The sequence below is a fragment of the Ovis aries genome, chromosome 1 (genome assembly GCF_016772045.2).
Source record: "Ovis aries strain OAR_USU_Benz2616 breed Rambouillet chromosome 1, ARS-UI_Ramb_v3.0, whole genome shotgun sequence".
NCBI lineage: Eukaryota > Metazoa > Chordata > Mammalia > Artiodactyla > Bovidae > Ovis > Ovis aries.
Window position 1 is genome coordinate 80,627,222 of NC_056054.1, and position 14,387 is coordinate 80,641,608.

Sequence of the window (14,387 nt, forward strand, 5' to 3'; positions counted from 1 at the left end):
GAAGTAGAATTGACACTGTGGAAAAGTCAATTAGTGTTTTCCTCTAAAGAGAATTAAAAAAAATATGTTTATAAAATAAAAGTACTGTAACTGACAGATTAGTTATTAAACCTGAGAATTATGAGTATACCTTGGCAAGAAATTTGAAAAACTGAGAGTAAGCAAAAAAAAAAAAATGCTAAACAGGAAAAAATATTCTGACTTTTCTTGAGTCTTCTCTCTCTTTTTTATTAGTTAGTCTAACTAAAAGTTTTAGCTGATACCACAGAAATACAAAGGATCATAGAAACTTCTATGAACAATCATATGTCAACAAGTTGGGTAACCTAGAACAAATGAGTACATTCCTAAAGACAAAATCTACCAAGACTGAATTAGGAAGAAATAGAAAATCTTAGCATGTCAATAACTAAAAAAAAACATTGAATTAGTAATCAAAAATCTCCCAACAAAGAAAAACCCAGGACCAGGTGGCTTCACTAGTAAACCTTACCATGCCTAAAAGAATTAATATCAATTCTCAAAATATTGAAGAAGAAGGAATATTTCCAAACTCATCTGAAGAGTTCAGTCCTAAACTGATACCAAAGCCAAACAAAGATACTATAAGAATAGAAATATCCCATTTTAGAAATATCTACTATTTACATGTAGATAAATGTACATGTAAAATCCCTCAACAAAATATTAGTAAACCGAACTGAATTCAGCAGCAAATTAAAATGATTATACACTGTGAACAAGTAGGGTTTATCCCTGGGATGCAAGGATGGTTCAAGGTGACCAAATCAATAAATGAGATACATCACATAATGAAATTAAGATTAAAATTATACGGTCATCACAATAGAGATTTCATTAAGGGTTCTAATGCTCTTTTGAGCATTTAATAAAATTTAACATACTTTCATGATTAAAAACTCTCAATTATTTAGATACAGAAGACCTGTACCTCAACACAATAAAGACCATACATAATAAATCCATAGCTAACAACTTATTTAACAATGAAACACTGAAAGTTCTCTAAGATCAGAAATGAGAGAAGGTTGCTCACTCTAGTCACTCCATTTAACATATTTCTGGAAACCTAGCTAGACCAATAAAGAAAGAAAAAGAAAGAAAAATTATCCAAATCAAAAAGGAATAAGTAAAAGTGTTGGCAGATAACATGATCTTTTATACAAAAAACCTTGAACACTCTACCAAAAAACTGTTAGGATTAATTGTTAGAAAATGGTTAGAGCTAGAAATTAACATACAAAATCAGTTGTGTTTGTTTATACTAATAATGAAATAAAGAAAATAATCAATTTATAATAGCATTGAAAAGAATAAAATATTTAACAATAATTTTAATCAAGGAGGTAAATCCATACACTGAAAACTATTAGACATTGATGAAAGACATAGAAGACAAAAATAAATAATGGCTAGAGATAACATATGCACAGAATAGATGAATTAACATTGTTAAAATGTCCAAAGAGGTTCAGTATAATCTTTATGAAACTTCCAATGAAATTTTCCCCAGAAATTTAAAAAAAACCCTAAAATTTGTTTGGAACCACAAAAGATCCCTAATTTTTAACAAGACTAGCAAAGCTAGAGGTGTCATACATCTTGATTTCAAACTATATTACAAAGTTTTAGTAATCAAAGAAAGATGATATTGGCATTAAAACAAACATATAGATCAACAAAACAGAATAGAGAGAACAAAAATAAACTCATGCATATAGAATCAACTATTGGCAAAGGCAAAAAAAAACCCAACCATACTGGGGAATGATTGTCATTCAATAAGTGATGCTGGGAAAACTAAATATCCACATGAAAAAGAATGCAATTGAACTCTTATCTTACATCATACACAAAAATCAACTAAACGTGGGTTAAAGACTTAACCATTAGACCTGAAGCCATAAGACTCCTAAAAGAAAACATTAATAAAAAGATCCTTGACATTGGTCTTTTCAGCTATAATACCAAACACACAGGCAATAAAAACAAAAATAAGCTTATCAAACTAAAACATTTCTGCACTATAAATGAAACAATCAACAAAATAAAAAGGCAACTAATGGAATGCAAGAAAATATCTGGAAGGCATATATCTGATAAGAAGTTAATATCTAAAAAATATAAGGAGTTCTTACAACTCAATAGCAAAAAATAACCTGATTTTAAAATGGTCAAAGAACCTGATAAATATTTTCACAAAGGAGATATACAAATGGACAACATGCATGTTAAAAAATGCTCACTGCCACTAATCATCAGGGAAATACAAATTAAAGCATAATTATATATTATCCCACATATTTTAGGATGTCTATTAGAAAGACAAAACAGAATAAACATTGGAAAGCGTGTGATGCAAAGTGAATTCTTGTACACTGCTGTTATAACCATAATGGAAAACAGTATGGGGATTCCTAAACAAAGTAAAGATAGAGCTACCATATGATCCAACAGTCTTCCTTTTAAGGTACACATCCAAAGGAAGTCACTATCAGGATGAAGTATATATACCCTTATGCTCAATGCATTCACAATAACCAAGATATGGAAACAAACTGCGCACTGGCATATGAATGAATCAAGAAAACATGGCATATATACAATGAAATGTTGTTTAAAAAAAAGAAAACCCTATCATTTGTGACAACATGGATGAACTTGGAGGGCTGTGTGTTATGTGAAATAAGCTAGATAAAGACAAATAGTTTATGAAACTGCTTATTTGAGGATCTTTTTAAAAAAGGTCAAATTCAAAAAAGGAAGTAGTGAGTAGAAGGGGTTGAGTATGGGAAGAATGAAGGTGGGGAGATGTTCAAAATGTACAGACTTTTAGTTATGAGCTGAATAAGTTCTGAGGATCTAATGTAGAGCAAGATGAATATAAAAATTCTGTATTGTGTTCTTGAGATTTGCTTAGAGAGTAGATCTTAAGAGTTTTAACTATTAAAAAAGTACAAATAAAAGAAAACCTTTTCTGAACTGGAATATTACTCAAGTATATGAATCAAAAGGAATAACTTTATGAATTCAATAAAAGCAATGAAAAAGTGACCCAAAATAAAGTATTAGCACTAGGCAGAAATCTATGAAAGAACGAAAGTTGGGTTGTCCCCAAATTTCTCTTCTACATAACTGAATGCCAGAAAACAAATAATTTTAATGGGAAAGTTTTGTGAAGTGAGAATTCCACATCAACCAATTTATTGTTCTAATATGAAAGCAACTGAAGACATTCTTACCTTATAAGGACTTGGAATATATTGCAACCAAGCACTCTTCTTGGAAAAGAAAAAAAATAGTGATATAACTCAAGTGATAAAAATATAAATCAAAATGAAAATACTACTGCTGAACACTGAGACTACTTAAAGATATTGCATTAACATAACTGAATACAACCTCAACAAAAATTTTCTAAGGACCTACTGTGGTTGAAACCCTTTTAAGTGTCAGAGAAATAAGAGTAAACAAGAGAGTCTGTACCTGCCTTGTTAGAGCTACATTCGAACAGAGGAGTAAGGTGTTAACCAAAGAGTTTTAGATAGTGACCAGCACTCTAAGAAAATAGAAGAGGGTCCAGAGATAAGACAGAGCTGCAATTTTAGACAAGTGGGCTCAATAAAACTTTCTAAGGAGCAAGGCCCTGGCTGAAATGCGATAAGAAAGCTTTTAAAAGTCTTAGAGAATTTTTGCAAAGTTCCAAATACTGAAGGTGGGGGAGAGCTTGCCATAATCCAGCAAGGAGGCAAGTGTGAGAGCAGTGCAGAAAGAGGAAGAGTTATAGAGGTCTGTCGGTAAGATGCTCAGAGTCAGCATAGCACTACTCAATCCCTAGGTACATCCTTTTAGATTTCATTCTATGGCAGTTGGAAAACCAATGCAGAGATGTGAGCTTGGTACTGGTATAATCAAACTTAGATTTGCAAAGGATTGGGAGTAGAATGGTGGTTGCCAGTGGCTGCGGGTGGGAGAAACAGTGAGATGTAAATCAAGGCGTAAAAACTTCCATTCAAGATGGTAACGATAACCTTGTATGCGAGATAGCAAAAGAGACACAGATGTATCGAACAGTCTTTTGGACTCTGTGGGAGAGGGAGAGGGTGGGATGATTTGGGAGAATGGCATTGAAACATGTATAATATCATATAAGAAATGAATCACCAGTCCAGGTTTGGTACAAGATACAGGATGCTTGGGGCTGGAGCACTGGGATGACCCAGAGGGATGGTATGGGGAGGGAGGTGGGAGGGGGGTTATAAGATTGGGAACACGTGTATACCCGTGGTGGATTCATGTTGATGTATGACAAAACCAATACAATACAGTGAAGTCAAACAAAATTAATAATAATAATAATAAACAACTTCCATTCATAAAATGAATCATTTTATGATGACTATAGCTAACCATATTGCATTATATACTGGCAAGTACTTGGAGAGTCGATCTTAAAAATTTTTACCTCAAAAAGGAAACAATAATTTTGTGAGGTGAAGAGGTGTTGTGGTATTCATTTCACAATGTATATCAAGCCATTATATTGTACACCATAAACTTATAAAATGTTACATCTCAGTAGAGCTGGAAAAAAAGATTATTTTGCAGTTTAGAAAAGACACAGGAATCAGAGATCAAATTGCCAACATTAGCTGGATCATTGAAAAAGCAAGAGAGTTCCAGAAAAGCATCTGTTTCTGCTTTATCGACTATGCCAGAGCCTTTGACTATGCAGATGACAATAAACTATGGAAAATTTTGAAAGAGATGGGAATACAGATCACCTGACCTGCCTCTTGAGAAACCTATATGCAGGTCAGGAAGCAACAGTTAGAACTGGACATGGAACAACAGACTGGTTCCAAATAGGGAAACGAGCACAGTAAAGCTGTATATTGTCACCCTGCTGATTTAACTTATATGCAGAGTACATCATGAGAAAAGCTGGGCTGGATGAAGCTCAAGTTGGAACCAAGATTGCCGGGAGAAATATCAATAACCTCAGATATGCAGATGACACCACCCTTATGGCAGAAAGTGAAAAAGAAATAAAGAGCCTCTTGATGAAAGTGAAAGAGGAGAGTGAAAAGATTGGCTTAAAGCTCAACATTCAGAAAACGGAGATCATAGCATCTGGTCCCATTACTTCAAGGCAAATAGATGGGGAAACAGTCGAAACAGTGGGTGACTTTATTTTTCTTGGCTCCAAAATCACTACAGATGTTGACTGCAGCCATGAAATTAAAAAACGCTTACTCTTTGGAAGGAAAGTTATGACCAACCTAGACAGCATATTAAAAAGCACAGAGACATTACTTTGCCAACAAAGGTCCGTCTAGTCAAGGCTATGGTTTTACCAGTAGTCATGCATGGATGTGAGAGTTGGAATATAAAGAAAGCTGAGCACCGAAGAATTGATGCTTCTGAACTTGGTGTTGGAGAAGACTCTTGAGAGTCCCTTGGACTGCAAGGAGATACAACCAGTCCATTCTAAAGGAGATCAGTCCTGCGTGTTCATTGGAAGGACTGATGTTGAATCTGAAACTCCAATACTTTGGCCACCTGATGGGAAGGGCTGACTTATTTGAAAAGAACCTGATGCTGGGAAAGATTGAGGGTGGGAGGAGAGGGGCAGGAAGACAACAGAGGATGAGATGGTTGGATGGCATAACTGACTCGATAGACATGAGTTTGGGTGAACTCTGGGAGTTGGTGATGGACATGGAGTCCTGGAATGCTGTGGTTCATGGGGTTGCAAAGAGCTGAACACGACTGAGCAATTGAACTGAACTGAACTTGCATTTTGATAGGTAATAGACTATAAGATGTCAGGAAGACCAATTACAAGGTCATAATAATAATTGTCTTTATGATCTCATATTAATACAAAAGAAGTAAAGCATCTTGCAAGAAAAGCAGAAATATTTTAAACTTCTTATTGTGCCTTACAAAGGCAAATTTATTGTACTTTAATAATTGGAGAAATATGTGTCTAAGTAGGCATTTAACAAGCTTAAAGATAAATACCAGTAGAATTTAAAATAGACCACTTAAATTCCAAATAACTAGTGAAGGAAAAGTAGAGAACACATGTTGTTGTTCAGTTACTCAGTCACATCGGATTATTTGGACCCCATGAGCAGCAGCATGCCAACCTTTCCCTATCCTTCACCATCTCCTAGAGCTAGATAAACTCATGTCCATTGAGTCAGTGATGCCATCCAACTTTGTCATCCTCTGTCATCACCTTCTCCTCCTGCCTTCAATCCTTCCCAGCATCAGGGTCTTTTCTAGTTGACTTTGAGTTGACTCGTCACATCAGGTGGCCAAGGTACTGGAGCTTCAGTTTCAGCAACAGTCCTTCCAATGAATATTCGGGGTTGATTTTCTTTAGGACTGACTAGCTAGATCTCCTTGCAGTCCAAAACACTCTCAAGAGTCTTATCCAACACCACAGTTCAAAAGCATCAATTTTTCAGCACTCAGCCTTTTTTATTGACCAATTATCACATCTGTACATGACTACAAGAAAAACCATAATCTGGACTATTCGGATCTTTGTCAGCAAAGTAATGTTTCTGCTTTTTAATATACTGTCTAGGTTTGTCATAGCTTTTCTTCTAAGGAGCAAGCATCTTTTAATTTCATGGCTACAGTAACAATCTGCAGTGATTTTGGAGAACAAAATATGTCTGTCACTGTTTCCATTATTTCCCCATCTATTTGCCACGAGTGATAGGGCCAGATGTCACAATCTTAGTTTTCTGAATGTTGAGTTTTAAGCCAGCTTTTTCACTCTGCTCTTTCAGTTTTATCAAGAGGCTCTTTACTACTTCTTTGCTTTCTGCTATAAGAATGATGTCATCTGCTTATATAAGGTTACTGATATTTCTCCAGCAATCTTGATTCCAGCTTGTGCTTTATCCAGTCTGGAATTTTGCATGATGTACTCTCAATATAACAGTAATTCAAGTCTATGCTCCACCAGAAATGCTGAATAAGCTGAAGTTGAACTGTTTTATGAAGACCTACAAGACCTAGTACTAACACCCAAAAGATGTCCTTTTCATTATAGGGCTGGAATGCAAAAGTAGGAATTCAAGAAATACTTGGAGTAACAGGCAAATTTGGCCTTGGAGTACAGAATGAAGCAGGGCAAAGGCTAATAGAGTTTTGCCAAGAGAATGCACTGGTCATCTCAAATACCCTCTTTCAACAACACAAGAGAAGACACTACACATGGACATCACTAGATGGTCAATACTGAAATCAGATTGATTATATTCTCTGCAGCCAAAGATGGAGAAGTTCTATAGAGTCAGCAAAAACAAGACTGGGAGCAGACTGTAGCACAGAACATAAACTCCTTATTATCAAATTCAGACTTAAATTGAAGAAAGTAGGGAAAAAAATAGACCATTCAGGTATGACCTAAATAAAATCGCTTACAATTATACAGTAGAAGTGACAAATAGATTCAAGGGATTAGATCTGATAGACAGATTGCTTGAAGAACTATGGATGGAGGTTCATGACATTGTTCGGGAGGCAAGGATCAAGACTATCCCCAAGGAAAAGATTTTCAAAATGGTAAAATGTTTTTCTGATGAAGCCTTACAAATAGCTGTGAATAGAGGAAAATTGAAAGGCAAGGAGAAAGGAAAGATATACCCATTTGAATGCAGAATTCCAAAGAATAGTAAGGAGAAACAACAGAATTCCTCAGCGATCAATACAAAGGAATAGAGGAAAACAATGGAATGGGAAAGTCTAGTGAACTCTTCAAGAAAATTAGAGATGCCAAGGGAATATTTCATGCAAAGATGGGCATAATAAAGGACAGAAATGTTATGGGCCTAACATAAGCAGAAGATAAGAAGAGGTGGCAAGAATACACAGAAGACCTATACAAAAAAGATCTTTATGACCCAGATAATGATGGTGTGATCACTCACCTAGAGCCAGACATCTGGAATGTGAAGTCAAGTGGACCTTAGGAAGCATCACTACAAACAAAGCTAGTAAAGGTGATAGAATTCCAGTTGAACTATTTCAAATCTTAAAAGATGATGTGGGAAAGTGCTGCACTCAATATACCAACAAATTTGGAAAACTCAGCAGTGGCCACAACTGGAAAAAGTCAGTTTTCATTCCAAACCCAAAGAAAGGCAATGCCAAAGAATCCTCTAACTACCATACAATTGCACTCATCTCACAGGCTAGTATGGAGAAGGCAATGGCAATCCACTCCAGTACTCCTGCCTGGAAAATCCCATGGACAGAGGAGCCTGGTAGGCTGCAGTCCATGGGGCCGCAAAGAGTCAGAAACGACTGAAGGACTTCACTTTCACTTTTCACTTTCATGCACTGGAGAGGGAAATGGCAACCCAGTGTTCTTGCCTGGAGAATCCCAGGGACAGCGGAGCCTGGTGGGCTGTGGTCTATGGGATCACACAGAGTTGGACATAACTGAAGAGACTTAGCAGCAGCAGCAGCAGCCGCACAGGCTAGTAAAGTAATGCTCAAATATCTCCAAGCCAGACTTCAAAAGTACGTGAATCATGAACTGACAGATGTTCAAGCTGGATTTAGAAAAGGCAGGGAATCATAGATCAAATTGCCAACATCTGCTAGATCATCAAAAAATCAAGAGAGTTTCAGAAAAATATCTACTTCTACTTTATTGACTATGCCAAAACCTTTGACTTTGCAGACCACAACCAACTTTGGAAAATTCTTGAAGAGATGGGAATATCAGACCAACTGACCTGCCTCTTGAGAAATCTGTATGCCGGTCAGGAAGCAACAGTTAGAACTAGACATGGAATAACAGACTGGTTTAGAATAGGCAAAGGAGTACATCAAGGGTTTATATTATCACCCTGCTTATTTAACTTTTATGCAGAGTATATCATGAGAAATGCTGGGCTGGATGAAGCACAAACTGGAATCAAGATTGCCAGGAGAAATATCGATAACCTCAGATATGCAGATGACACCACCCTTATGGCAGAAAGTGAAGAAGAACTAAAGAGCCTCTTGATGAAAGTGAAAGAAGAGAGTGAAAAAGTTGGCTTAAAACACAACATTCAGAAAACTAAGATCATGGCATCTGGTCCCATCACTTTGGGAAACAGTGTAAACAGTGGCTGCCTTTTATTTTGGGGAGCTCCAAAATCACTGCAAATGGTGAGAGCAACTATGTAAAAGATGCTTGCTCCTTGGAAGGAAAGTTATGACCAACCTAGACAGCATATTAAAAAGCAGAGACATTATTTTGCAAACAAAGGTCCATATAGTCAAAGGTATGGTTTTTACAGTAATCGTGTATGATGTCAGAGTTGGACTGTGAAGAAAGAGTCTTCCTCGGTGGCCTGATTGCCAAAGAACTGTAGCTTTAGAACTGTGGTGTTGGAGAAGACTCTTGAGAGTCCCTTGGACTGCAAGGAGATCCAACCAGTCCATCGTAAAGGAAATCAGTCCTGAATATTCATTGGAAGGACTGACGAAGCTGAACCTCCAGTACTTTGGCCACCTGATGAGAAGAACTGACACACTGGAAAAGACTCTGATGCTGGGAAAGATTAAAGGTGGGAAGAGAAGGGGCTGGCAGAGGATGAGATGGTTGGATGGCATCACCAACTTGATAGACATGAGTTTGAGTAAACTCTGGGATTTTCGATGGACAGAGAGGCCTGGCATTCTGCAGTCCATGAGGTCACAAAGAGACATGACTGAGCAACTTAACTGAACTCTACATAGAAATTAAATAAACAGGGTGACTATACAGCCTTGACGTACTCCTTTCCCAATTTTGAGCAAGTCAATTGTTCCATGTCTGGTTCTAGCTGTTGCTTCTTGACCTGCATACACATTTATCAGAAGGCAGGTAAGGTGGTCTGGGATTCTCATCTGTTTAAGAACTTTCCACAGTTTTTTTGTGATCCATACAGGCAAAGGCTTTAGTGTAATCAATTAAGCAAAAGTAGATTTTTTTCTGCAATTATCTTGCTTTTCCAATGATCCAGCAGATATTGACAATGCAGACTCTGGTTTCTCTGTCTTTTCTAAATCGAGTGTGTACATCTGGAAGTTTTCAGTTAACATACTATTGAAGCTTAGCTTGGAGAATTTTAAACATTATTTTGCTAGCCTGTGATATGAGTTCAGTGGTGTGGTAGTTTGAACATTCTTTGACATTGCCCTTCTTTGGGACTGGAGTGAAAACCGACCTTTTCCAGTCCTGTGTACACTACTGAGTTTTCCAAATTTGCTAGTGCAGCACTTGAATACCATCATCTTTTAGGATTTGAAATAATCTTAGCTGGAATCCCATCACTTCCACTAGCTTTGTTCACAGTGATGCTTCCTAAGGCCCATGTGACTTCACACTCCAGGATGTCTGGCTGTAGGTGAGTGATTACATCATTGTGGTTACATGGGTCATTAAGTTATGGGTGTATTACAATGGACAGGGAGGCCTGGCGTGCTGCAGTCCATGGGGTCACAAAGAGTTGGACATGACTGAGTGACTGAACTGACTGAATTGAAGATATTTTTAAATAGTTCTGTGTATTCTTGCCACCATTTCTTAATATCTTCTGCTTCTGTTAAATCCATAATATTTCTGTCCTTTATTTTGCCCATTTTTGCACGAGATGTTCTCTTTGTAACTCTAATTTTCTTGAAGAGATCTCTAGTCTTTCCCATTCTATTGTTTTCCTCTATTTCTTTTCATTGTTCACTTAGGAAGGCTTTCTTATCTCCCCTTGCTATTCTTTGGAACTCTGCATTCAGATGGATATAACTTTCTTTTTCTCCTTTGCCTTTCACTTCTCTTTTCTCAGCTATTTGTGAGTCCTCCTTAGACAATCATTTTGCCTTTTTGCAGTTTTTTTTCTTTTTTTATTGGGGACGGTTTTGATCACCATCTCCTGTGCACTGTTATGAACCTCTGTCCATAGTTCTTCAGGCTCTCTGTCTATCAGATATAATCTCTTGAATCTATATGCCACTTCCACTATATAATCATAAGGTATTTGATTTAGGTCATTCCTGAATGGTCTAGTGGTTTTCCCTACTTTCTTCAATTTAAGTATGAATTTGGCAATAAAGACTTCATAATCTCAGTCACAGTCAGTTTCTGGTCTTATTTTGCTGCCTTTAGAGAGTTTCTACATCTTCAGCTGCAAAGAATATACTCAGTCTGATTTCTGTATTGACCATCTGCTGATTCCCATGTGTAGAATTGTCTCTTGTATTGTTGGAAGAGGGTGTTTGCACGACCAGAGGAAACATGAGTCCTATCTTAATCAGATCATCTATTAAAGTTATAGAAAGTGAAGTCACTCAGTCGTGTCCGACTCTGTGACCCCATGGACTGTAGCCCACCAGGCTCCTTCGTCCATGGGATTCTCCAGGCAAGAATACTGGAGTGGGTTGCCATTTCCTTCTCCAGACTAAGTCTTAATTATTCTTAATATAATCTTCTAATTTTAACATTGTTGTTGTTTAGACCATAAGTCATGTCCAACTCTTTTGCGACCCCATGGACTCCAGCCCACCAGACTCCTCTGTCCGTGAAATTTTCCAGAGGTGAATACTGGGTGGGTTGCCATTTCCTTTTCCAGGGGATCTTCCCAATCCAAGGATCAAACCTAGGTCTCCTGTACTGCAGATGGGCTCTTTACCCACTGAGCCACCAGGCAAGCCCTGCTTTTAATGTACCTAAAGGATTAAATTCTCAAATCATGCTTTATAAAACTCACACTATTAGTTTTTTTTTAATTTCTACCTCATTCATATTTTAAAAATGAGTTAATTTAATTCAATTATTTTACAGCCATTAGATTCACCAAAATGTATCCAAAGGGTGAAAAAATATGAATAAAATTAAATTCAGTGCTTACAGAAGCTTGGAATCCTCCTATAAGGTATATTTTTTGAAAAGGTCAGGTCAGTTCAGTTCAGTTCAGTCACTCAGTCGTGTCCGACTATTTGCGACCCCATGAATCACAGCACGCCAGGCCTCCCTGTCCGTCACCATCTCCTGGAGTTCACTCAGACTCACATCCATCGAGTCCATGATGCCATCCAGCCATCTCATCCTCTGTCGTCCCCTTCTCCTCCTGTCCCCAATCCCTCCCAGCATCAGAGTCTTTTCCAATGAGTCATGAGTCAACACTTCGCATGAGGTGGCCAAAGTACTGGAGCTTCAGCTTTAGCATCATTCCTTCCAAAGAAAAGTTCAGTGAGCATAAAAAGTAATCATCCACTCTGCTGAGCAACTGGGTGAGATAGTCCTATACTCCAGTGTCCATAGAACTCAGAGAGAAGGGATATAAAGCAGGGTTTCCAACCTCCAAGATCTAATGTCTGATGACCTGTGGTGGAGCTGATGTAATAATAATAGAAATAAAGTACACAATACATGTGATGCACTTGAATCATCTCAAAACCATCCCCCTACAATGTCCGTGGAAAAAATTGTCTTCCATGAAACTGGTCTCTGGTGCCAAAGATTGGTGACTGCTAATGTAAAGAATATTATAAAAAGCTAGCACCAGAAAAAGAAAATAATTAGAGATATTAGTCAAATGAAAGGCAAGCATCTGGTGAATTAAGAGCCACTATTAAGGTGAATTTTTGGTGATTTTGAAAATGGATTTTGTACACAGAAAGAAAATTGTCAGTTAGTAGAGTTATTATAATTCACGTTAAATTTATTGAAGTTATAAACTCAAAAACCTTTCCTTCTCATATGTCCATGATTGTAATAGGTTAGGTAACCTCAAAGATACCCACATTTTAACCCCCAGAATCTGTGAGTATGCTATATTAAACGGCAAAAAAGACTTTCCCAAGTTGATTAAATTAGAAATCTTAAAATGAAAAGATTGTCCTATATTATCCAGTGGGCCCAATGTAATCACAGGATCCTGAAGAAAAGGAAGCAGGAGGGTCAGAGTAACAGAATGAGATGTAAAAATAGGAGAAAGGATTGTAGTTCGACTGAGATTTGAAGATGCTGTACTACTGGCTTGAAGCTGGAGATAGGGGCCGTTAGCCAAGGAATGCAGGTGGCTTCCAGAAGCTGGAAATCTCAAGGAAATAGATTCTCCCTAGAACTTCCAGAAATAACACAGCCTTGCCAACACCATGCTTTTAGTCTCTAAAATACATGTACTTCTGGCCTCAAGAACTGAAAGATAATAAATTTGTGTTCTTTTAAGGCACTGAATTTGCAGTAATTCACTACACTAGCAGCAGAAAATATGTTAACTTGAAAATATTAATGTGGAAAATTTTAAGTATAATTTTCAAGAGAACACTTGACTAATCCAATGGAAATTTTGAAATCATCCATTTTCAAACCTAGTTAATGAAACACTAATAAATATGTGCAATCACATTTATAAATCTGAAATATATTTTTCACTACTTAAATTATTTAACAAATAAATACATTCTTGCCAACGAAGATCATTCATGTAGCATATCATGGCCAACAAAAGTATGGTGAATATTACACTTTCTCAAATATTAGAATAACATTATAAATTTTGCCATGTTCTTTTACAATACTAAATTTATAATCACAAGTTTAAAACGAAATATTCAATTAGAGTATCAGAGTCATTTGGCCAGTAATTAAATATTGCAATTGCCACATTCTCTAAAGCAATGCAAACATTAGAAAACAGTCATCCTAAAGGTTTTAATTACTTCATCTCCTCTATACTTCTTTCTAACTTCCACGGGCTATAAGTTGTTGTTGTTTGGTCACTAAGTTGTATCTGACTCTTTTGTGACTTCATGGATTGAAGCCTACCTGTCTGGCCCCTATGTTCATGGGACTTCCCAGGCAAGAATACTGTAGTGGGATGCCATTTCCTTCTGCAGGGGTTCTTCCTTACCTTGTGAATGCTTATGCACTAAAGAGCCAATCACTTCATTCTAAGGGGTTACAGTTTTAGCTGAATAAAATGAAATTTTGACCAAGGAAATTTTAACATAAAATAGGATTTTAATTATTCCTCTTTTTTTTATATAGCTTTATAACTTACTAAGAAAAAGGATGATCTCACAGTTGACATACCATAGATTCAAATTATAAACGCATCAGTTCAGTTCAGTTCAGTTCAGTCACTCAGTCGTGTCCAACTCTTTGCAACCCCATGAATTGCAGCACCCCAGGCCTCCCTGTCCATCACCAACTCCGGGAGTTCACTCAAACTCATGTCCATCGAGTCGGTGATGCCATCCAGCCATCTCATCCTCTGTCATCCCCTTCTCCTCCTGCCCCCAATCCCTCTCAGCATCAGAGTCTTTTCCAATGAGTCAACTCTTCACATGAGGTGGCCAAA